This window comes from Lonchura striata, chromosome 5 (assembly GCF_046129695.1).
Source record: "Lonchura striata isolate bLonStr1 chromosome 5, bLonStr1.mat, whole genome shotgun sequence".
Taxonomy (NCBI): domain Eukaryota; kingdom Metazoa; phylum Chordata; class Aves; order Passeriformes; family Estrildidae; genus Lonchura; species Lonchura striata.
The window spans coordinates 48,153,657-48,180,109 of NC_134607.1; the positions used below are offsets into that span (position 1 = coordinate 48,153,657).

Sequence of the window (26,453 nt, forward strand, 5' to 3'; positions counted from 1 at the left end):
TATGTTCTTACTTTCGTTGTTCTATAAATAAAAGCAGTCTGAAGATCAGAGTCTTTAAAATAGCTATCGAACTTAAAGTCGGAATAAGCTGAACAAGCAAGTGACCTTTTAGTGTATAGTGAAGCTAGTTGAAAATGGTCTTTAAATCCTGCTTTATCTTTTTTTAGCTTAAGAAAGCTCAGAATTAGAGGCTGGGTTAACTCTTTCCTCAAGAAAGGTGAGGACAGACAAGACGGCAGTGAAAGTGAGAACAGCAGTAAGAAGGAAATTAATTCTGTCAGTATGCTGGAAACTGAACAACATGGATTGCTGTTATATAGATAATTCTAAATTTATTGTACAAAGGTTTAAAATATTAGTACTAGATAATTCATGTTTTCTAAATAAATCAAAAAGAACTTACAATACAAAAGAAGAATGTGCTCTAGTTTTATGGGTGCCTATTCAGAATAACTAGCTACACTGGAAAAATCAGGCTTCTATGTTAAAATTGGTTTTTATGGCTTAATTCTGACTTGGTGTCATTGAAAGTATTTTGCCCAATAGTACAAATCTTAAGGAATTAATTTTGCTCTCCACTAGAAATCCAGAGGCTGATAATGAGTGGTCTTTTTCTGGTGTGAATTTAGTCAGCTGTAGATAATTCTAGGAGGTCATATGGTTTGATTGTTAATAGACGTCACACCAAATATATGAAATGTACATTTTGAGTTTACTTCCCCCTGCAATACTAGGATTGGTATGTATTTGTCCAGTGGCATAATTTGTCTCCCTAGAGGTAATGAACTGTATAGCATCCTGTGTTCTCTGAATGTGTCTAGAAGGACATGTCCTCCACTGGAGTAGAGGAAGTGCCAACCCAAATACCTCAGCTTATGCTGCTGTTGAACTGTCCCTCCTCCCTTTCTCCCATGACTTAGTGGTTCTGCCCCCACTTATGCCATTTCTTGCTCTTGTATGAGCAGATGGTAAGTCAGTTCAAGGAACTGAGCCAACAGAAAGTGGATCTAGGAGAAGAACAGTAGTAATTATTTTGGCTGGCTCACAGAGTTGCTCATAACCTACTCATTTAAGCGTGAGTGCCAGTGCAAAAGAAGAAGCATGACTGCCTGGACAAGGGTATGGAGAGGAAAAAGAGGCTGGGAGCCTTCATTTAGATGCTTTTAGGGGGCTGTATAGTAAGTAGTAACTTTCTAGATGAGTTGAGGGTCTTATATCAGTCAGGATTGATTTTCTGTGTGAGGTAGTTGGGAAAGCAAGGAAGAAGATTGTTTCTTCTTGTTGCCAGTCTACATTTAACTATTTTTCCTAGAACAGAGTGTGCTTATTCTTCCCTTGCTAAATCCTGTCTGTCAAGTGAGTTGATTTGGTACTTGTCTTGAAGGAAGTACTTTGCATTACATTTGAGATATCATGCTTTCCCAGTTTGGCATTCCCAAATATCTTCCCCTGCATTACTGCATCTGTAAAGAATCTTGACTGTTCTTTTGGTGCTGGTGTTTTTCTGTTGTTTTGGGCTTTGTTTTTTTTTGTTGGGGGGAGCATGTTTAGTCATTCTTTCCAGTGCAGTGCATAATAAATTATTACATCAGTACATTCATGTGTAGAAGTACAGATAATCTAATATTCCCTTCTGTAGTGTATCCTGGGCATTACTGATCCAGACGTTAGTGTAGGGCACAAGGCAGCTGAGCCCTTGATAGTGCTAATTTCTAAGAAGCTCCAGATGTTATGCCTTTGTACAGCTCCTTGTACACCAAACTGCAAAATCAGTAAAAGGGAGGAAAAGAGGAAGATCTTGTCTGTGCACTCTCAAATGTCACTTCATAAAATGTCTGATTTCAGGTGACTAATAATGTGTGCTCATAGAGCATAAAGGGCCAAAATCACTTCTGTCTGTTGGTCACTCATTTGCTTCAGTAGTTATCTGAGAACTGGGACTCTTGGCTTTGGTCCAATGCACAACAGAAGAAATGGGGTGGATAAATAGCTTTTTATCAACAAATTTACAGTGTCTAGTCTTTATTCTTAGAAAAAAAAAAGCCTTGTGTAGGACATTAATTTATTTTTACCTTGTTCTGCAAATATTAAATGTTTGTTCTGCTAGGCACATTGACAACATTCGGTGACCTTCTTAGCAGAAGCTCTACTTTGTCTATGTTTTTGTTGGACTTGAAATACAGCTCATGAATAATTGTTAGTGGACAGGCCTAAGATCAATGGAAGTTGGCTTTCTAGACGACTTTTGCATCAGAGCCTGAAAGTTTAGCAGTTAACATTTTCTCACCATTGCATTTATGTTGTGTGTGCCCCCTACTAGTGGGATCAGGGCCTCCTTTACACTTGGCCCTCTATGTTTAAATCCGTGTTCTATTAGTCAGGATGTTGGAAAAGTTGTATTTCCAAATTGTGTTAGTGATTGACCCCATCTTTTTGAGACTTGTTACAGAGAAGGAACAAGGTAACTGAGAAGCAGAGGGCACCGAATAGGGACCTGAGTAAGGTTACAGAGGAATGAGTAATTCTAAATTACTCAATAAGATTGCTTCCTTTTTCCTTTGGACAGGGAAAATACAGAAATTTTTTTTGTAGTGATGACAGTAGAAGTCATTGCTTTGAAACTAGTGAACTGGATCAACATACCTGCTTTTGCTTCACTTGGGGAAAACTGTAATTTATAGATCTAATCACAGATATCTCAAAATATTTGGGCATTCCTTATAATAATGTGTTGCACTTACAGTTTTATTTGTAATTTTTATATGACATCTGAGAACCTGATAAACACTGTAGTCTTCTCACCCTAGATTCAGTGTGTGAACTCTTCTCTCCATCCAAATCATGAGATGCCAACTCCTGTGAGGGTCATATCCACTGGTAAATGTGGTTTTGTGCTTGAGAGAGACACTCAAGATCTATTGCTGCTTATTTAATTCTTATTTAACTGGGTTTTTCAAAGTCATCTGCTGAATTCCTTGCAGGGCTGCAAACAGACTTCTTAATTCAAAAATTTTTTCCACTTAGACTTACTTAGATTTATGAGTGTTGAAAGGATTTAACAAATACAGTGACATAAACCTTGCAAATACTGATCAGAGCAAGCAAGTGCTATTATCCATGGTTTAACAGATGGCTAATCTTAGAATATATGCTCGTTTCATCTTTACTAGCACTACAGACAGCTTTGCTGGTGTTGAGTAACTCCTGCCTGCTGAAACTGGGAATGGGGCTCCCGTCTTCAGCAGCTATTCATCTGAAGCCAAAGTTTAACTGTTTAACTTCTTCCTTCACTATCATTCATACTAAAATAAAAGTGAGATGCTTCACTATTCAATAAACTTCTAAAAAAATCTTGAATTACTGAATAAAAACTATTACAAATTTTTCTGTAGTGATTTGTTTATGATTATGATTTTTATTTTTTAGGTCTTCTTGAAACTTTAAAACCTCACAGATCCAATGAAGATCCTCTGACTTTAAAAAAATGTTCTCCCAGTAATTTATTAAATGAAACTGCTATTTTCATTTAGGCAAATGCTTTTTGTTCTCTAAAATAAACTTTGATAATGTCGCCTAACAAAAGCTGTGATACAACTACTGGATGCCTGGCAGTGAAAGAACTATGTTAAATAAAATCTAAAGCATGTTTCTAAATCATGTAACAGAAAATAGGAATAGGAGTACCATTTGAGTTATTCCACAGTCTTGCTTATTTTATTACATAACTTGTTTTCCTTTTCTTTTAAAGCTGTAGGTACTGCTTGATGTTTAGGGTTTGAAAAAGAGAATATGCCTTGAGCATGTGTGGCATGGTGTTATTTTTCTTCTGTGTGTTCAGCCCCCACCCATAAGCATTTTGATGCTGAATATTTCTTCCTCATCATGGAGGAAATGTAAAAATCTGGAGGGTTAAAAATAAGGTAATTGGTCTTTGCAAAGCTAAAAAGCTACTGTGTGATGTCATGGAGGCCAAGGCATGGGAGAGAATTGAAAACAGATTGTGGTTTTGCTTTGTCTGTATAGCTTGTGATGTTTTGCTGCTATTATAGTGCCTTTTATCTCGTAGAATGTTTGACTGAATGTCTGCGTTGAGCATGATTCTTAATAGAAAGCACCGAATGTTTATCCTGCACTGTTTGGACAGCAGATCTCAGATAACTGGTGAGAACTGGTGGCAGTGATCGATTTATGACTAGGATCCCTCTTTATTTCATATTTTGGTAAACAAAAAGTGTTGACATTCCCCTTTTAGACATGGAAGGGAACAGGCACTGTAAATCAAACTGAAGCTAGGTTGTGCTTGTGCAAGAACACAGTGTTTTACCCAGTGATGAAATTATGGTGACTTGTGGGTTGGGACAGACACCTCCTCATCATACCAAGTGACCGGTCAGTGAGTGCCTCCACTGGAGGCTGATTCATCTTCACCTTGCTGCAGAGGCAGCAGAGGACTTGGTGTCCAAGTACTGCATGGGTATTATTCCAGGAACTTGTACCTTTTATTTAGTGATTTTTAATTTTTTTTTTATTTCATTAACGTTTTAAAATTCATGATACGTTTTTAAGAATATGTTAGTATGCAGAAATTGTGCAAGTAAAAGCCTCCTTCCCTGTCTATAGCCTGTTTTTCCTTTTATTCCTGTTTGCAGCAGCACCAGGCTGAGAGACTACACTTTAAAACTGGGAAGTATACATGGGATTTTCAAACAGCCTTATTCTTTTATATCCTCTAATTCATTTTTTTAGTTTTCATTATGTCATTTCTACATTTCTACCTTATTCATTGGTAAAATAGGTTTGCTAAAGCATCGTTAATAACAATGTTATTAATGCTGCTTGTTTAAACATTTTTATACTAATTAGAAACATCTAATCACCATCTGTACTTTTGCCCTCTGTCATAGGGAAGATCGAGATCAAGCAAAACCAGAATGAAGTCTTTGCTGCCTTTGAAGTCCTAGGAGGTTTGGTTACAAGTTTCCACTGAAGAAATGGGTGGTGTTATACCTGGTGTCAGTTATCAGCTCTTACCTCATGTTAAACTCGACAGAAAGCTAATTTATGCACACTGATAGTTGGGCTCAGAGAGTGGATTTTAGCTCAAAGAGTAATGGTTAAAATTTTAATAGACCAGTGGTTCAGCTCATTTGGCCTGCTGGTGGCATTTACTCATGGTGACTGTAACATCTGGTGCTAAATGTTGTTTAAGCATGTGCGCGTATTTGATTTGAATTACAAAGAAGCAGCACTGTAGCTGCTGAGGTCTGTAGCTCCACTGGAAACTTTTGGGGCTTTTTATAAATGTGAAATTGCTCACCTTTGGATCAGATTGAAGCAGGGTCTGTATTGTTCAAGACTAAAAGAGAAGCAGCTTTCTTCAAAAGCCATCTTCTCTGAATGAAGAAAATCATACAGAATTTCGTAATCATTTCCATACAAAGTGTGAATGCCTGAGCAGCCCCAGAATAGGTACCAAAAACTCTGCAACCAGTGCTGTAAATGAAGGAAAGTGGTAGAATGACCCTACTTCAGACAGCAGTTAGCAGCCTCAGTGTGACTGCTGTTGTCTCCAAGAGTGCTATCCCTTCAGGGTGAAAATCCTTGGAATAGGATGGCCGCTGTTGGAAATACAACGTGGTTTGCAGATAGGTTACCAACACTGTGTATTCTTGTAAGACTGCAGTTTCATTCTCTCATGTTTTCAGTGCAGCCTTGAAGAATGAAAGGATGGTTATGGTCTGCTGGTTAATAAATCCTCAGATAGAGCTTGAGTTTAACTCCATCTTGAAGTCAGTTGAGTCAGAGCAGTTCTGGGCTATGCTTGGAGCCCCTTGAATATTCTCCCTATGAATGGAAAGAGTAAGGTATGTCATGACAGTCTCCTCTCAGATAATCTGAGACTGTAATGTGAATGGTAAGGAGAGAGAGAGACTTGGTGAAACTTTATGATCTGTTTAATGAAAATTCTTTATCAAGAAGGTCATGCTGATGATCACTTAAACTTTCATTTAACAGAAAGCGAACTATAACAGCCTTTGCAATTACTTTTTTTTAAAGCAAAACTGATTTATTTGAGGTAATGGAATGTTTTTTTGGCAACATATATTACCATTTTTTCTTAAGTTTGAGTTCTTTTACAGTGTCAGTTAAAATAATTTTGAAAATTACAGTTTAAGTATTATATCAAAATTTAAGAATCACAAGTGTTTGTTTTGGTGCAAAACTTCTATGTTGCTTCTGCCATGTTTTGATGAAGTATTTAAAGTGATCAGAATATGAACTACTTCATGCTGTTTAAATTGATCAGAAGTATATACTTGATTCTTTATGAAAAATACTACATGGTGTATTACTTTATTTGTCAGAATCTTCACAGAGTTTTCACTTTACCTAGGATGGATGACATGTTTTAGGATCCATCTTATTTTATAATTTAACTTTTTACTTAAAATCTTTCATTTTTTAAGAAAGTAACTGGTGAAAATAGTCTTCTGGTAATATTGATTCATCTGTCTTTTACTTCTAGGCGAGTGTTTAAAAATGGCAATCAACTTGTTTAAATAGGAAAAATCCCACAAACCCAAAAGCTAAACAAACAAAAAGCAAACAAGAAAAAACAAAAAAAACCTAAAAAAGCCACAACCCAAAGAAAGCCCTTCAAAAACACAGAGATCAGTAGGATATATCTGTGGATGGTCAGCAGTCAACTTGGCGAAGTAAGTAATGCACCAGAGAGCTTCTTTATGGCAGGAAGGGAAACCCTGCAACAAAACACTTGATATGCACACCCCACAATGCTACCCAAAATGTGTTAGAAGATCTAAACTTCTCCTCTAATCTTTCTGCCCAAGGCTAGTTTTCATTTTCAAAGCATAATAAAGTAGCAGTATAATTAAAACTTACAGTGCAAAAGATGAAGCAATGCAGAACTCAAGATTAGTTCCGGTTGGTTCAATTTCAACATCAATAACCCTAAATAACTGTTCTAAAGATGAAGTATACCCTCTAAAAATCATATTTGAATTATCCAATGAGAGAGACATTGAACTAGAGATAATTCTGGTTACTTTGTTTCAGCAGGGTTCAGAATGCTGGTGCTTTGGTTTGTAATAGGATGCCAGAGCAGGTATAGTGATGCTGAGATGGCTGTTCAGCTGCTTCCATGTGTGGTCTCGTTTGTTTTTTTTCCCTCATTAGACAAAAAGTTTTTATTCATGAGTTTATACCAATCAAGAAATAGATTTTAAAGCAATTATGCCATCTACAGAATTGGTTGTAATTATGAGGAACATTAATCAACAGTTCTGATCTTTCTGATTAGTAACTTTTAAGCATAAGTGAAGAAGAAAACACAATTGTATTGTAAATAAAAGTAACTGAACTCCATACTCTGGTTTGTGCTCGAATGTGTGTCAAGAGGAGGTCAGTGTAACCTAGGCTAGTTGGTCAGAGGTGTAACCAATACATTGGTTTGCCCAGGTTTTAAATGAACTAGGCTTAGAAAGGTGTCTCTCAATCAGCCCACTTATTTGTGCTACTTCATTATTGTCCAGTCTTCCATGTAGTATGGTCAGTGCCAAAATAATCTTCTGCATGTGTATGAGCAGATTTCTTGCTTTTTTGCATTTATTGTTTTTTCCAGTAAAAGCTAAAACCATCTGAAAAAACCCAGAAATCAAACCAAGCCCCAGAATTTTGTTTGCATATCTAGTTGGAGTCATCTTGGTCTCACCTTTCTCCTACTTTGTAGTAAGTTTGCCTTCCCTTGACCTGGGGCAAGGGTAAAAAAGTATTTTTTGGTATGTTGGTAAACTTGCTAAGAAGCAAATACAGAGAATAATTCAAATTACCTCTAGTTAAAATAACTAGTCTTCTTTGTTTTTTTCACTTGGTAATGTTGTCGCATTAAAATACAGTTGTAAAATGACATCGTGAGACCCTTAAAAAGACAATGACATTTACTGAAGTCAGAACACGTAGGTAAACAACATCCATGTCTTGACCAAAACAAGCATCAGAGTGCTTGGGGTAAACAAATGTCAGTATCCTAACAAATTTGATCACAGTCTATGTGCATGGCATATTTTGGAATATTGTAGGGCAATTTTGGCAACTACCTTGGATGATCCCCTTCATTAAGTTTAGACAGAAGGGGTATATGAAAAAGCCTTGATACTCAGTTGCAGTGCTTCATAACTAAACTTACTCTGTAGTAGGAAAATTATCTCAGATGTATAGTTTGATTTGGCATAAAAACAAAGTTGTTTCTTTGTTAAAAAGAATGTGTTACTGTATAAGTTGAATCTTCTCCTCAGTCTTTTATATAAACACTATTTCTTTAGCACTTTACATAGTGCTCTTCAGGTTCAAAACCCTTGACAGAAATTATTGTAATTAGTTCTCACATCTCCTCTGAGAGAGGTGAGTAAATATCATTATCCTCATTTTTACAGATGGGGACTCTCATCTGGAGAGGTTAAGTAACTTGCCTAAGGCCACAAGGGGGAATATTGTCATAGCTAGTCCTGAAAACTCAAGAGCTGTTCCCTTAGTCCTGTACTTCATTTGCGTGCTAACTCAAGTTGTTAATTGTTACTTCTGTGTTAGAGAAACTTGTTCTGTGATTTTACTCCTCTATCTTGGCAATAATTTAAGGAAAGAAGAGATTGGATTTTCTTTAGTTAGATTTATAGTATAGTAATACAGCCTCCTTCAACAGAAATGCCAGGTGACTTTCCTGCTATGACTGTAATTAAGTAGAAAAGGTAGTAGGCAATGCCCGTTACAGTTTTCCATGCAGTACTGCCCAGAGACTTCGTCAGCTCAGGTCATGTTATGCCTGCAGCTTGGCTTTATTGGAGATGCCAAATTGAGTTTTTTTCAAGCTGTGTATGTTCTCAGGAAAATACATATATTGATTGTATGTTCTTCTGTAAAGAACTCTTTTCTTACATAAAGAACATACAGAAGCAGGCATTTGTGCATTGTTATTTAAGTAATTCAAAGTACTACATGCCTTTTGTTGTGTTTTGCAGGCTGTTGTATTGAATGTCTGGAAAAAAAAAATCTTGTCTCTTGGTCTCATCCTCAACTAGAGGATATTTAAGGAATTGAATTTGCTGTTTGACTTTTCCTGTTTCTTAAACTTTGAGGAAAAGTTAGTTACAATGCTAAGAATTAAAGGAATTTAGAGGACTACTCAATATTGTATTTTAAAAGGATACTGAATAGAAAAGAATGGAAAGGATGAATTATATTTTAGAAATATGTTGCTTTTCTATTAACAGCTATACCATGAAAAATGGAATTGTAGCCAAGATATATGATATGCATATAATGCTAATACAACTAGTATCTTTTAGGTCCATTGACTGTGAGACTGCTAACATTAGTACAGTGGTACAGTGGAGGAAGCTGTGAGGCTCAAGTTACCAGTAAGTGGGCAAATGGGTGAATGCTTGCAGGTTTCCAGTCACACAAGAAGTGATGGAGGACAAATGGGAGAGAGGACATTTTCCAAGGAAAGTTGTCCAAGTGGTACTTGTAATGATTAAGATAAGAACTCAAACTCAGGATGGAGCTTGTACTCTCTTGTTCAGTCAGACCTTTTAGTTTTCCAACTTGAACTTGAATTATTGTAAGATTTTTTCTGTCATCTTCTCCTAGTTTCATAGGGACAGGTGTGGAACTTGATTGATTTACCTGCACCTGTATTTTTTTGGTATTTCATAGATGGTGTGAGATTTCTCTGCAGGGCTGCTGGGTGCTACACAAGAGCCTTGAGAGCTCTGCATCCCACTTCTGTAAGATGCTTGGTGTACTCAAGGTGATAGCACCATGTGCCTCGTTGGGGCTTCTCTGATGTCATCTTCTGAGTCCTGTAATACATGTAACAGATTATAAACCTCTTTCTCAGTTGCTTCTCACAGACATTTATACCAGAATGGAAAGATGAAAAGGTGGAAGGAGCCCAAGCAAGAGAATGACATAATACGCTTTATGAATCCAAATGAAGGAAAAAATACTCAATATTTTGCCAGACATTCTGGGAGCTATGTGCTTGGCATATGTGCAGCAAGAGATTTGATCAGCTACCACTGGGGTGGCAAAATTAGTCATCAGTGGAAGTGTTAGGTAATTTTTCATGCTAATGATTAAACTAACTGGAATCTTCACAGAAACCTAGGATGTAAAGCTTGAAAAATTAAATTGTCATTTGCTAGCATGCTATTCCACCTTCTTTCCAGACACACATACTCTCTTTTATATTGAGTTATGGGATTATTTTGTCTGTAAATTCAACTGAAATCTCTCCAGGAAGAATCATATCACATATAACTGTTTGTAATATGTATTATAAAAATCATCCTTTTTTGAGTGTCCTGCTCTATGGTTTTAAAACCAATGCATCTATTTAAATTATGATTTGCAAGGGTTTTATTCTGTTAGCTAGGCTGAAAACATTGGTCCCTTTTGTTTTTACACAGTATGAATACTGGGTTATCTTCAAGTATTTGTTTAACCCAAAAGTAAATACTTTCTCTATTATTGGATTTTACCAATTAAAGGAATTAGCTATACAAAATAACTATTTAAATTTCTCCACTTCCCTACAGTAAAGTCACCAATGTTTGCTTGCTTTAGAAACATCATCTAGAAATCTTGATAGTAAAACTTTATCGATATATCATTATTCTTTGTTATTGTGAACTAAGGGTATCCTTCACTTTTGCTTTGGCTATCATAGCTTGCTAAATGACATCACTGCAAGCAGTTCAGGATTTCAATTTCCTTCCTTTTTTTCTTTTGCAAACTCTTGGGCAATATTTAGATTATGAATATGCCTCACAAAAAAAAGCAGGAAGATTTGTGTGTTGGTAATGGAGAGGTAGGTGTGATTTCACGTTCTCTGACTTGACCCTCTTTCTTTTCTGCCCCATGTCATCACTGGCAGCAGAATCAGCAGTGTAAAGCACATGTCTTCTGTAGTCATATCTCAACTACTCAAAATCTATGAAACTGATTTTGTTTGAATTTTGAAACTTTTTATCTGGCCACCTGTGTTACTCCTATGTGTCTATAACAGAATGCAGCAGAAGGACAGGGCTGGTGGAAAGATGAGGGAGAAGGTAAAATATGGATGTGATAAAAGCAGAGATAGTTTAGATAAATGTTGAAAGGAGCATTTTGGAAACCTCTAATCAAATACAGGCTGTGTTCTTTTTTAAACAGAAAAGAAGATTTAGGAGAGAAAATATGCATTGCTATTGTCTACCAGATTTGGGCTTCTTGCAGACAGGTAGGAAGACCTCTTGATCAGGAAAGCAAACACCACTCTGCCAAATTCACCAGCAGGAGCCAAAAGAAGAACCAGAGAAAAAAAAATCCCCAAAGCTGATTATATCACGATCAGGACTCCTTGATAATGGATCCATAGGATAAATCTGAGGAAAGGATAAGCTAACATAAGGACTCAGGAGCAAACACGGGAATGAAAGGAATGAATAAGCCAGTAAACTCATCCTGCTGCTCGGAGGTTTTCCATGTGGCTGCCTGCTAACTCCTTGGGGTAGGATCTCTTCTTGTAGAAGTAGTCACAAATGTGACAGCTGATTTGCCCCCAGACGGACAATGATTCATTACTATCCATGTATGACAGGGTCTCTAAAAGTTAGGACATTGGAAGATATTATTACAGGATTGCAGAAGACAATTTCAGTGCAAAATCCTTTTTTTGGGTTGCCATGCAAAATTCTCAACAAATGCTTGCAAACATACATTTTCCAAATGTCATTCTTTCTAAAGCAAATAGTATCTCAGAACAAATATACAGAGAGAGTAACAGGACAAAATGGTGAACAATCATGTTGCCATTTTCAGTACTATATTTACTTCTCACCAAAGAATTAATGTTCCTGTCAGCTTCAATACTGAATTTAAACAGTTCTCAAGTCCTTTCTCTTCATGAAATCTGTGGTGCTGTTTCGTTATGCTAACTTGAGTAATAGCAACAATCTGGCTTTGAACTGTAATAGAATATAGGGTGCATGAAGAGGAATTTTAATCAGTCTATAGTGTCTAGATATTCTTGGCAGGGTGATGATTGCATCATTCCAGGTAATGTTTACTTGAATTGTAATGCATGAATAAATGGCATGACCTGACTGCACTTACTAGAATCATCTTCCTTTTTGTCAAAGTTGCTTCATTTTAGAGTGATAATTATCTCAGCTTACATTAGGTGCAGAGAACACAATTCTTCTATCACCTTATGTCAGAACAAAAAATATCCCAAATCTCTTATTTATTTGCATATACAGGAATTCTGGACTGGGCAGGCACTTAAGGACCAGTGCAGTTACTTTTATAGATGATGTGAGTCTTTCCCTGGATTTTAATGAGAGATTCATCCCATTTCAAAGTAATCATTGTGAAAGGAAAACAAAACAACTGAAAAATAGTGAGGTATTATGTAATATATACTAAACCTCCAAAAATGAATCATGTAGCAACAAAAGTAGGTGCTATGATTACTAGCTTTGACAAGGAAATTGCTGTTGCTAGGAAGAGTCTAATTACAGGAACAACTCTAATAAATAAGCATGAATCTTCCTTCCCCCTTTTTCTGATAGGATGGGGGAGTGAGATTTCAAGTTGGAGCTGGAAAATAAGTAATCTTATAAATAATACTCTTCAAATTTATTTTATAAAAACTTAATTTGATGTGAATTATAGATTAAGTTATACCTGCTGCAGGAATGATAATCCGGTGATAGTGTTGAATTATAATTTCCCAGCTGATGACTTTAAAGAGTTTATCATTTGATACATTCCTGGTATAATACATAATACATACATTTACATTCCTGGTAAAACTACAACTTGTAACATGTGCTAAATGAAGGTTTTAGTTGAATAGGGAAAGGGAGAGACACAGCTTTTGTAGTGCCTTGTTCCATAGCCTTTTGCTTCAACCTAAAAATTTTTAGAAGACAGTGTTGTTGGTTTTTTTGGGGTTTTTTTTGCTGTTTTTTTTTAAAGTGAATTACAGAAATTTGAACTAAGTTTAATTCAAGTAGCTAAATGGTGACAAGCTGTTTCAAAAATGTAGTTGTAGCTGTAAGCTAAACTTAGTCTCTTACTAAAATGATAAAATATTACTTTTCCTTTGAAAGTAAAATGCGTGGGTTTTTAACAGAAAGAGAGAACAAGGAGCAGGATACCACTATATTTGGATATAAGTGAAAATACATTCTTCCAGTCTTAAAGTACAGTTCAGCTTTTACTGTGATGTGTAAGCTAGAGACCATTTTGCAGAACTGGGGTGCAAGCCTATGTTGATCTCAGCTGTTTCTTTTCACAGTTTAGCACACATATGCAGGATAAAATTACAGTGAAAATTAATGTAAAAGCTGTGAAGTCAAGCAATAAAACCTTGGCAGTACTCACTATTATGTGTTCAGGCATCTTTATTTCCCTTGTCTTCATGTATTAGGATAGGTTTCTTTCCTTATGATCATACAGGAATAGAAGAAGCATTTATTTCTTGTCTCTAGTCTCCAGAGATTATTCTCAGTCTTCTTGCAGTCCTCTCAGTCTTGTCTACTGCCCATTATATTGTCCAGCTGAGATGGAAGACTGAAAGCTTGATATAAAATTAAAGACCCACAAGAAATCTAAATTAAGGTTGTATCTTGCTCTAAATGGTACCAGTAAAATGCAAAACATTATTGATATGCATGTTGGAGGAAGTAGATGTGGAGTTCATAGTGTTATTAGTTTTGTGCCAGCTTTCTCTAGCAAGAATAACAGGTCAGATTTAGGATCAGCCACTTGATCCTAAATCTAAAGCTAGCAACTTTTAATAGCTTCAGCCTGACCAAATTTGCATGTATTTTCATGGGTCAGCTCTTTTGACTCCTTTCCCATATCCTCTCATATTTTAAACAAAGCAAGTGGATTGGAAAGAGTGTGGAGAAAGTGGAAGAGGGAAGTGAAAGAATACCAGCATGTAGAAAATTACATATTTATACTTCAGCTTAGTTTTTGAAAAGCAGTTTTTCAATCTACAAGCTAGCCATGTTTCTCCCACCCTTTCCTCTGAAGGCTGACAAAGTAGGAGATGAAGCTGGGTGATTTTAGCCCCATTGTTCAGTCTGCCAGAGCTGTAAGCAACTAAACAATGACTGTGTACTTAAAAAAGCATTTGTTAAATGTAATGTGGGTGTTGTGAGCTCTATGATAAAATAAAATGAACTATATTTTAATAGGATTAATCAGCTCGATACCAGCAAACCTGGATACCAGTTGAAGAACCGGTTACTCCTAAGAATGAATGTTAAAAGGAGACCACCACCACAGGTCCATCTGAGCCTATCCTAAAATAATATGGCTTAAGGAGAAAAAGGAAATTAAATGCCAGGTATGATTATTTTGGAAATCATGGAAAATTGTTTATGTGACCTTATAAGCTATTTTATAATCAATGACTAGAGAACATTAAAAGTGTTTATTGATCCAACAGTAGTAATTTAGTTTCAACACACCATGTTTAGGGTCTGATTCATGGTCCATTAAAGCGGAAACTTTCAGTAACTCATATGAAACCATCTGTAATACTTGAGGTGTACTTAATTTGGGTGTAGCCTTTCCAGTGTTACTTCTTAAAGGAATAGATTATTTTAACGCATGTATATACATTTTTCATTTTTCAGATGCAAAGGGGAGAATGGTTTTGGATGGCTGGTTCTTAATGAAATGCAAAATGTAGTTGAATTTATTGCATTAGATAAGCAAAACAGCAAATATCAAAGATTTGTGAAGAGACAGTGCCAGGAGCATTAACACTGACAAGTCTTGTCTTGTTTCTGGCCAATCTGCAAATCTAAGCTGACAAAGAAATGCATAAGCCACCAAGCTCCAAGGTCTGGAGCATCCTGCCAGGTATAAAAAAGAAAAGAGAGAAAAAGAAACCAAGAATAGAGAAAAAAAACTTGCCTTATTTAGGCATCTTAATGAGATGGAGATTACACGGTTTTATGAAAATAAAGCAATACACTATTCTGAAAGAAAAAAACTTCTGTACAGGTTTGCTTTCATTCCTATTTTTTTTTCCTCAAGAGGAATGTTGGCAATGATTTGAAAGCCATGCTCTTGAAAAAAGAGTAGCTGAATCTTTGGCTCACTCTTATGGTGGTAACAGCACATAGATCACTTTGCCTAGAATATTTCTAAATTTAGAAAGCTGTGAAATTTCCTACTAAAACATGAGTCCAAAAGAACGGTTAAGTTCACATGAAAAAGACAAACCCAAAACAACAAACTGAAGCCATTCAAAAACCACTAGTTTGTGACTCAGCAGTCAGTCCTGCTGTTGTGGCAAGCCCTTGCAGTCTAGATCTTGGTCTAGACTTTAAATGATTTTGGCCAGCTAGGCAAAGTTAAGATAAATTAATTGATCTCAGGCCAGAAGCTCTGAACTTCCGAAAAGTTTGTCTCAGGTAAGAAATTCAGACCTTAGTACATTTCTGTTATGTATAGAGCAGATGAAATTTGTTACCATATGTAGCTGGGGCTTCTAAGAGCTATTCTCAAGAAGTATTTCTAGACAACATAATTCACCTGGACTATGAAATGCAACAGCATCTGTGATTTCTAATAATAATACTTTTTTTTGTAGACCATAACACATTGGTGTTGACATTTAAGTATTGCTCAGTGAAGATGTTTCACAGCTTGAAGGAGAGGAAAATTTTCTCTTCCTCAGCACATCATGATTCATTTTTCTGATTGGCTAACTCCAGCAGTAGGAAAGGGGAAAGGCCTGAGCAGCAGCAGAAGAAGGGTCACTCTTTCAGCATAGCCTTCCCCCCAGGTGCCATTTTCTGTTTGTGTTCTGTGGCTGCTCTGTTCTTACTTTTTTACTAATTGGCCTCTGTTGCCCCTTCAGTTCCCTCTCAGTGATGACTCTTCCCATCATCCCTCATTGTCATTGGAAAGGCTGGCGCTCGTAGTTGGGGCACTTTTTGAATTACTGGCTGTCATTCCTAGGAGAGGTTGTAACTCCAGGCAAGGAGAGGAGAGAGTGTAAGACCCCCATAAAACTGCCCGCCACAGCACCACTGGCAATCTCCATGTGGCACAGCATTCCAGCATATCTTTACACTCCACAAGGTGTTTTGGAAGGCCCAGAAAATGGCTCATGACCTTTCTACACTCATGTGACCTCATACAAGTACTCCATTCAGAAGTACTCACTGAGAAAATACAGTAGTGTTTTTTGGTCTCTGTCTTTTTGGTTATGGTCAATATTTGCCACAGAATTTTGACTCCATAATTGGTAGGGTTTGCCAAGATCTGATTTCCTCAACCTATCAATGTTTATTTATGTCCTTTGATAAAGTGATTTTTAGCCTGGCTGTAATATAGTTCACTCAGGGAATGAATGTATCATTAATTAACCTCACTTACTAGCTGGGACGTTTAAGGTTGACATCAGATATGATCAGTACACTGTGCACAGTGGAAGGATGCTGTCTCTCTGAACTACTCCAGAAAAAAACAGTAATCAAGTGACCTCATTTTATTTCTCTTGCATCTCATAATGAGTTACATGGACTGACCATTACTGTGAGTTGTTGCATATATAAGTCCATTTTAAAGTTAATAACTCACAGTGACATCTGCAAGTCCATTTGATTTCCTCAGTGCAGGCATAGGAAATATTTAGAGATTAACCTGTAGCATTGGTTTGTTATGTAAATGGAACTCAAACTGTTTTTTCCCCAAGCTAGCAGTTCACAGTGTTGTGGGAATATGCCCAAGGCAGTGTCTGTTGAAATTACTAATAAAATTACATCCTTTTATTTATTTGTTTTTAAACAGAGAGGATATTTTTCAAACCTGTAGTAAACAGGAGAGATAAAAGAATATTTTTTAGTCTTTCTTGTCTTGTGGCCAAAACATTTTTTGTCTCCTTCTTGTGACGAAAGCTTCACATAAGCCTGTAGAATCATAGAACAGCTCAGTTGGAATGGACCTGTCAGGATCATCGAATGCACCTCCTGTCCCTCCACAGGACACCCCAAGAATGACATAATGTACCTAAAAAGCATTGTCCAAATACTTGCACTCTTTCAGGCTTGGTGATGGGACTATTTCCCTGGGGAGCCTGTTCCAGTGGTCAACTACCCTCTGGGTGAAAATCTTTTTCCTGATATCCAACCTAAACCTCCCCTGACTCGGCTTCATGCCATTCCCCTGAGTCCTATCACTGGTCATTGGAGAGAAGAGATCAGTACCTTCCCCTCCTCCTTCCTTTGTAGGGATGTTGAAGATCATGATGAGGTCTTCCCCCACTCTCCTTCAGGCTGAAGAAACAAAGTGACCTCAGCTGCTCCTCGTATGGCATCCAGATATTTATCATGCTTGTGGCCCTCCTTTGGATACTCTCTAATTGCTTCATGTCTTATATTAATGCTCCCTGGGCGCAAGCCTTGAGGTGAGGCTGCCCCAGTGCAGAGCAGAGCAGGACAGTCTCCTCCTTTGCCTGCTTGGTGATGCTGTGCCTGATGTGCCTCGGGACACAGTTGCCCTCCTGGCTTCCAGGGCACTGCCGGCTTGTGTTCAACTTGCCCTTAACCAGGACCCCTAGGTCTCTTTCTGCAGTGCTTCTTCCCAGCCTCTGGCTCCCCAGTCTGTGCACACAACCGGGGTTGCCTCATCCCCAGAGCAGAATCCGGCACTTGCTCTTGTTAAACTTTATACGATTAGTAATAAAATAAACTGATATGGCTAAGGCCTCATTGAGCTGAAAAAACAATAGTTTGAGGTCTGATTAACTTGCACAGAGTTCTCAGAAATCCTGACATAATTTACACTAAGGCTGCACTTGTGGAGATCTGTCAACAATGGTGTATTCAAATATGCAGAATAAATTAACTATTTGGAGTTCTGTTTATTCTGCATTTGTTTTGTTGTGCATGTGTCCCATGGACTCTTCTGCCATGGAATATAAAGTACTAGGGCATAAATATAAATCTGTCAGGAAGAGAGTCAGTTATCTAGACCTACCTCCCCTCACTGCAGCAAAGCTACAGTTCTGCGTGTTCCTAGCTGACTGGCAGAGCTTTTTCTAAGCCCAGAAGAGCATTTTACAGGATGAGCATCTGTAAGCTGTGGCTTCTGGCATGTGTCAGTAGCAGACACGTCACACGATGCAGACATTCTACGTATGCTCCTCCTCTACCACTTCCTCCCCTGAGCAGGTGAGCCTTTTGGTGGAGTATATCATGATGTAGGAAAGGGGAAAGATCATGAAAGGATGTATATATTTCTCCAGGAGCAATTTCTGGAGAAAGTGGGTAGGTAGAGTTAGAGCAATAAAAGCTATATTGTCTTTTTTTTGTTTAAATATACTACATTGTCTTGTGTCTCTTTAAATTCTAGCAGGCAGTCACAGTAACAAATAACACTTGTCAACCTATTAATTTTCAAACACGGTCAGGTAAAATTTATAGGTCTGAATTAAGATGTCTTGTAAAGCTTTAAGCTTTTGACAGTTTAATGCTGAGAGGAGTAAGTAGACAGTCTCGGGAAACTTGAGGGATTTTCAGAAGATAGCAGCTTTGTTGTTCTTATTGATGGATTCACTAAAGCTATTTAGTAAAATGATGCTAAGTTTTGTGTAACAACATGGGAAGGTGTGTGGGTGAGATCTGTATTTCTGATCTTCTACCATGTTCTTTCATTTGGAAGAAACCATTAACTTTTTGGGTTTTTTACTGTTTCAAAATGTGGAATTAACAGGTGAACCCTAACAGTATGTTATCTGTTTTTATTCGATCCCTAGGGTTTTTTTTTGCTAATCTTCCTGATTTTATTATACTTTTTCTGTCTCCTTTGATTTAGAGACCTACATGAATAGGGTAGATTTTGGGTTTTTTTTTGTTTTGTTTTGTTTTTTTTATTTAAAAGCACTTAAAGGTCTTAAGTTAAGTATGCACTAGAGGGAGGCCATTTTATAAATGCTTAATTTATAAATGTTCTTTCTTCAGTTAGCAAATTAAACCTGGAATAGTAGGGGCTTTGTGTGAAAAAAGCCCCAAACAAAACAAACCACTGGGTTTCACTATGAGCTGGAAAGATTATTATAATAATTTCCTTGAAAAAATACATTTTTTGATTAACAGGGAAAAACTGAATCTCTGCCACTTTTGCAAAACAAACCTCCTTATCACTAATATGTTATCTTACCCTTGGTTGTCAGCATCATCTGTACTATGATCGTAAAACTTTGCCAATGTTGGCACACACAACTCTTGTTCAGATGTTATATTTAGTATTTTGTTAATGGGAAAACTGTACTAGATTGAGTCCAGGCTTAAGGAGATAAACTCTTCTGTGATTCTTACTTCCAGGCTGGAACAGGCAAAGGCCTAGTGATTCGCAAATGACAGATCTTTGTGGTTTACATCAAGCTACTTCATTAATACATTGCAGGGTAGAAAATCTTATGAACCTTGCTTGAAAATCTGGAATTCTCCAGGTTGTGCCAGGGAACGGATGCGAGTTCCTCCTTCTAGTTCATACTGCTCTGTGAAAAGAGCTGGGAGATGTAACCAGGAGAAAAAGGGCCAGAGCTTAAGGATTGTCTCCAAGTAGTTGACATGAGCTCTGTAAGAGTTAAAGGGCGAGGTAAGGCTACCGTGTGTTCCTAACGCACCCTGTTGTGTCTAGGTACTGCAGCCCATATGGCCTTCTCTCAGGAGCAGTGGGAACAGTGGGAGAGCGTGGTGCCATATGTTCCGCTATACCTAGTCACTGGCAGGAAGTTAAGGACAATGTGGCAGCTCTAACTTATAATTTCCTTTTATTGGTGTGTGTCTCAGCTTTAATGTCCTCATTTGCATAAGTTTAAATAACTATGTAAATTATAGCTTTGAAACTGACATATGGTATTTTATGTGCACATCTATCCTCTGATGTATACTTAAGGAATACAACACTTTGACTAATAGAGCCCAAATGCTGCACTAGAGACATGTTGCCTGCTTCTACTGTTCCTGTATTTTATGCCTGAAAGAAAGAAAAAAACCTCATTTTATTCCAGGACAGTTACATTATGTAGGAGGCTGTTGAGTCTATCTGGAATTCAGACTGAGCACAGTGTAACATAAACAGTTTGTTCTCCTCAGGGACTAATGTTTTTCGGAAGTCAGATTATTTAGATTTTTTAAAGTCCAGATGAAACTAAAATTTCCAATGCCTGAGCTTTTTAGGAAGTTATTGATGTAAAATAAATCTTGTGGTGCTGTTGACAAATACATTTTTAGTTGTTCTCCTTTTCACACTTGTGAGATTACAGTAGAAAACAATATTGATTTGTGCTATAATACTTCTTACAGTTTTCCGGTGCAAAGACAAACTGTAGTGAGGTGGGTTCCACAATGTTTAGTTGATGTGACTGCCTTACTGCCTTTATTCTTTTTTAAATGGCTGTTTACTGTATTTAAGGTCCAGAGGACAGTTTATGCATCATCCAGTTACTTTTTTACTTGTGTTTTCTTGGGTGTGTTGTACTCGACCATTATCAAGCATAGCTTACAAATGGGAAGCAAGTATATACAACAGTTATATTCTCAAGCTATAGTGTTCTTTTACATGTATTATCCTATTATTCACTTTGCTATTTCATCTGCTAACAATGCAGTTACGGTCTTCTTATGCAGTCAGAGGAACAATGTAGGAAGCTTTTACAACTGACAACATTGCAGATGTCGGAGTTCGCCAAGTCTTAGTCTGTGCTCCTGCCACTGATCCTATGTAGGCTTTGAGACAATGCAAGCTGCTTCCCTTTACTGTGCTATCCAGTCAGTTTTAAAGCCACAAAAGATGTTTGATAGAACCTTGTAGATGTTTGGTAGAATCCCATAATGAAACTTGACAGTGTGTGGAAATGTCCCTTGGCATCTTCACAGGTTTGGCATTCTGCATGCCAGGAAGCCTTGCCGTCTATCACTGTTACTGCACAGCAATTCTTCTGTACCAGTTGAATACCAATTGTTCACGTGTCCTTTGCAGCATGTACATGGACATGCTCCTTTATTCTTTGCTACTTGGAGAACATGAGCTTGATATCTGGGTGTGAAATACTTGTAAGATGTCTATAAAATATTGATAGAACATATGAAAGAAGAAGTAAAAGATAGATTATGCTAGATCTCTCCACTACTAAAATTTCATTGCAGGACTTCTCCCTTTCTCCTCGCCTTCTTCCTGTTCTCCCTGTATCCAGTAGACTTGCTGAGTATTTCTGAGATTCCCAGCTGCTCAGGAATTCTGCATTTCTGTAACTCTTGATTATGTCCATCTTCCTGATTAATTTCCTTCTTGAGATCCTTCAGGAGATGAATGCAGATTGGTATTTTCTCCTAAAACTTGTCCTTTTCCTTAATCACTGTATTTCTTAACTACAGTAAAAGTCCTTCTCTTCCTTTACAGATATAAATGACTGTTTGTTTGATGCATGATGCTTTCTGTATTGATTAAACAGTTAACAATTTATCAACTTGATGAGAGATAATAGTGTCTCCGTATCTCCTCTTGGAGATTTAGAGGAGGATTCCAGACAATTCACTGCAAGCAATAGGAAATGTTTCTATTCTTCATCTGTTCTTGATCCTTCTTTCCTATTCTTGGTGCTTAAATTTAGATGAGAATGGAACTAACCAAGAACTGGTTCAGCCTTCTTGATGAATAAGTTTACTTAATGCAGTAATAAATATATATAATTTCTCATTGAGAGATGGAGTGACAATAATTCATAGCTTTGGGCTAAGACTACACTTACAACGACTGACACCCTAGGCTTCATTCACAGGATACCATGGCACTGGGATAAAGGCAAAGAAAGGAGTAAGCAAAACATCTTGTATTCTTCCTTATATTAGCTGTACTGTTCTTTGCAAAGTGGGTTCTTTCCTAAGAATTTGCTTAAAAGTCTAGAGTGGAACAAATATGTAGCTGTCTATCAATAAAAAGTGGCTCTGCCCATGGCTGATATGCTCTTAAGTTCCATAACAATCCTAGATATGCAGCAACCAGTAAATGAAAGAAAGGTTATAATAAACATTGCAGTTAGTCTGTTTGTAAGATAAGAATTTTGTTTTGGGTAACTGTGGTTATTGAATTCAGTAAACATTGCTATATTTTCATTTACCTTCATAAAATGGTTTAAGTGTACTTCAGCTTCAAGTTTCCCTGAATATGGGTGACAGTATGATCTTTATGTGCAATATTTAAGCTGACCTTTATTTGTCGTAAACACTTCCCACTTTTTATACTATGCTGCAATTGTGTTATAAGAGGTGGCCTATGGAAAAGGAATGGTTGATAAGTTTTGCCATAGGAGTACAGACATGTTTCATGTCAGTAAAGCAATTTATGAGCATAAATATTGAGCGCCAAAATACCAACATTTTCTTCAAACTCATACTATTGTAGGTGACAATAGGGATTCACCTTCAGTTTATTATCCAAAGGCTATTGAAGGGAATTTTTTTGAAAGGTCATGGCTGTTTAGTACTTTTAGTTTATGAGGAACTGAGTTGTCTTAGCTGATCTGAGAACAGATACCCAGAAATTGCAATAAACTTGAATTCTTCATAACAGCCCTTCTGTGAATTAAGAACGCATACATATTTAATTATTTAAAATTTAGATTATAACAAAAGCATCAAGTTAATAATAAATGATTGTTGTTCTATCTTTAGGTATTGTAACATGATTCATCATATATATTCAACATATATATAACTTTCTGATGTTACATGATAAAACACTTGATGTTCATTGGCTAGGCTGATACTGAATTTACAGTTCCAGCTCTACCAGTGGCAGGTGTTGACCCTGGACAAATTATTCACCATCTCCATCTGAGCTGTTGAGAAAGTGGAGCTGCTCTCCCTGGTAAAATGCTTTGGAATTGACTGATCAGTGGCACTGGAAGGTGAATTGCTGCTGGTTATGAGTCAACCCATGTTTCTATGTCTTAAGGTTAGCAGGTAGTGTAGCAAATGGCATACCTCAAAAATGCACTTGTTTGGGTTTTTTCATCTGTTTTGACTCTAACTTCATTAAGGTAAAATGTTACAGAGTCAGTGATATAGCACTGGCATTAAGATAAACAAAGTCTGGTAGCTTAAACCTGCACTCTTCTAAATTGTGATCAAGATGATGCATCGTTTTGTTACACATCACTTGGATGGTTTCCTTTCTTGCCCACCATCATTAAATGAGTTTTTATTTTGCATTAGTAGTCAGGAGGGAGCAAAAATACTCGGGTTAGCTTTCATTCATGTTAATAAAAATATTTCTTCCATGAAAACCAAAGTGATCACTAACCTGTTAGATAAGGAAACACAGAGAAGTTTCCTCACCCTACCTTGATGGGCAAAATCTATTGCAGGAATGCCAGCTGCCAGAGGTGGATATATAAGTAGTTCAGAAATCTGGATTGAGACATTCCTCCACATCCCTGACCTGCTAAAAGCAACCTCAGTGGAATGTAAGTAACTGGGTTGTTGACAAGCAGATGTTTTTTCATCCTTTTGATGCAGTGAATATCCACATTGGTTCCTTGTATGCGAGATGATGTACCTGGGCAGATTTTGCCTAGCTTGTAGCTACTACATTGCAGTATAACCTGCTTTTTAGTAATTTCACTATTTTTTACTGTTACCTTTAAAATGAGCAGAACACTTTGATTAGGAACAAGCTTGATTAGCTCTGCCCATTATGAAGCAATCAAATGCTTTTAATTATTTCCATGATTATGTTTGTTTGATAATATTCTTTCAGTCTGAGGCTTTAATTGCTTCTAATTTTTCTAGAATTATCAGTTGAATGAATCCCTCCACTTACCAGTCTCTTTGTGCTTTTATGTAAATGTCTGAAGTGTGACTGTGCTTTAAATTGTATGTATGTCTAAGACAATATTTTTTTAATAGCACCAGGCTCTCCTATTATCTTTCCTTGACAAGAATTATAGAAGTATGCACTGTAAAACCACCTGTGAGACTGTAGTGACCCTCTTTGTATCAACTGTTTATTAAAGGTCCCTCATCAAGCATATGCTGGTGGAAAAGCTCTAGCTCATGTTTTTCTTTCTGTCCTCCAGGGGAAAACTCCCTTATGGAGCAACCTTCCTTTCTTACTTTGGAAGCTAATGACTTCCTTGTAAACATAACAGTCCTTACCAGTATCACTAAGACAGAAAAGCCCTGTAATTTATCCAGGTGTAAGACTGTGACCTTCGCTTTCCTATTATTGCAGCCTTGGAGTCTAACACAAAGGGTGCCACAAGGAAATGAAAACCCAAATAATCTAACTGGTCAATTTCCACTGTTTTTTTCACCATGCTCTGTAAAGAATGTCCTATCTCCATTTTGAAGGGACTGAGAAAACAAATTCACCCAACTGAGAGCTGAGAAAACAGATGTAGCTGCTCTGGTCTTTTTAGTAGTTTTTCAAGGAGGCATGTGTGGCTTGATGCAAAATTGCTTCAAGTCTTGAAGTTAGATACCTTAGAAATTGGAATAAATTTTTTGTTTGAGCTAGTTACTACACATAACTGGCTGAGCATTCAAGATGTAAGAATTATTGAATATAAAAGCCTCCCTGTATTTTAGGAGAAATGTACCAAAAGTATTGTCTTGGTTTAAGACAATTTAAAGAGGTGGACACTCCAAAATTATGTACATCTCCTTAAGTTTCAACCAATCTCTTTCCACCAATAAGGCATTGATACAAGTTGATATAAGTGAAAAAATAACAGTTTACTAAGAAATGAAACAGCAACAGGAAAAAAAAATAACTGTAAGTAATCCCTAGATACAAAATTGCTGAATTTCACAACCCCCATGGGCACAAAGAGTGCCCAAATGTCAGGTGGGTGCTGCCCCCCTCCAAGGCAGCCCCTGCCACAGGCATCTATGAGAGACAAAGGGAAAATGGTGGCTGACCCTACCCACAAAATGACGCCCTCCAGGTGGCTGCATCGCTTGGGAGACAAAGGGAAAATGGTGTCACCTCTGTGCCATAAAATGGTGCTCCCTCGTTGACCATGTGGTCTGGGAAACAAACAGAAAAAAGATGGCAGACGAAAAGAACCCTTGCAAAAAGGCAAGACCTTATGGAGCACTTCTAGTTGCAGATGAAGACTTGCCGTGGTGCACGTGGCATCAGCGCCACTGGCCACTTTCTCCTGCTGGCTGCGGGGAAGCCACCAGTGTTGGTGCTAACGTCATCCTTGCTGCAGGTGAGTATGTGGGGGAACGGGTTTGTTGGCACCCATATGGGGTGACCCAGCCCCAGGGACCAGCTCAAGCTTTGCCACTGATGGGATTTGCAAAGTTCATTGTGAAAACAATTTGTAATTGTGAAATGCAGCTTTTCCAATTGGCCACAGTTTCCAGCCCAGAAAGTCACCCAAAGCAGAGCCTGCGCTTTTGGCAGGTGCTGCCAGGCAGAAGAGCAAGTTGGCTTGGGTGCTCCAATCTTTTCAAGCAACCAGCACCTCCCGAATATCGAACAATTCCAGTTCTGGCTGAGCCTGGTCTAAAAGAAACAGTGATTGTTTTTGGGTACAGATGGATATGGAATACAGTAACATTTTGGTTTACCTAGGACAAGTATATGTTAATTATTTTTCAGATTGTATTGTTTTTTTACATGACGGGCTAGTTTGCTAGGGCTCATTTGGTAAGACAGGTACACTCTACTCTGTACATACGCATACATTCATACGCCCCTTTCCCTTGCATTTTAAATAGCTGGGCATGAGCTGGTTGAGCTGTTGATGTTTGCCTTTCTGAGACCAGGTTTGAGGTCTGCTATATCCATGTTAGGTATTTGAGTATGGTCAATAAAATGCAGCCATATTCTCTTCCTCACAGTAACAGCAGAGAAATATCCCCATTCCCTTTGGTTTCCCTGCAGTGCACCCATACAAAAATTACACTTAGAGCATGTTTTACTCGGTTGTATTTTTGTACACAATAAAATGTGGGGGTTTTATTTTCCTGTAGAGGTTTGATTAAGAAAAGTGAAAGATGGAAATACCTATTCATAAGATCTCAAGTATTAGTGTAAGGTCTTTGAGACTTCACTGCATTCCCCTTTGAGATTTGACCTATCAAGATCTAATAAAATGTGCAGTGTTCAGAATTACTCTGCCACATTTAGATTTTCTGCTATTCTCTGCAGATGCAGAAGGTTTCTAGTAGAATTTCTTTCCATGCTTGTTTTAGTCTACTAATGGAGTGACAAGTAACACTTAATTTCTTTAAATAAGTATTATAACTACCAGTGTTTGCTTCAAGTGGGCCCAGATTAGTTGTTAGGGTTTCTTTTAAGTCACTCAGTTTCATCTGGGACTAATTCTGAGCATGATA

The 26,453-nt window shown here is 37.4% G+C and overlaps 1 protein-coding gene across 4 annotated transcripts in view; it reads left to right on the plus strand.

The window, feature by feature from the left end:
- Window positions 1-26,453, plus strand: part of SYT1 (synaptotagmin 1) — a 327,942-nt gene that overhangs the window by 25,838 nt on the left and 275,651 nt on the right. The window contains exon 2 of one of the 4 annotated variants that reach the window (XM_021528114.3): window positions 14,271-14,422. The exons of the other annotated variants lie outside the window; for them this stretch is intronic. The gene's annotated coding sequence lies outside the window, so the exon portion shown is untranslated. The remainder of the gene's footprint in view (window positions 1-14,270; window positions 14,423-26,453) is intronic. 4 annotated transcript variants of the gene reach the window in all.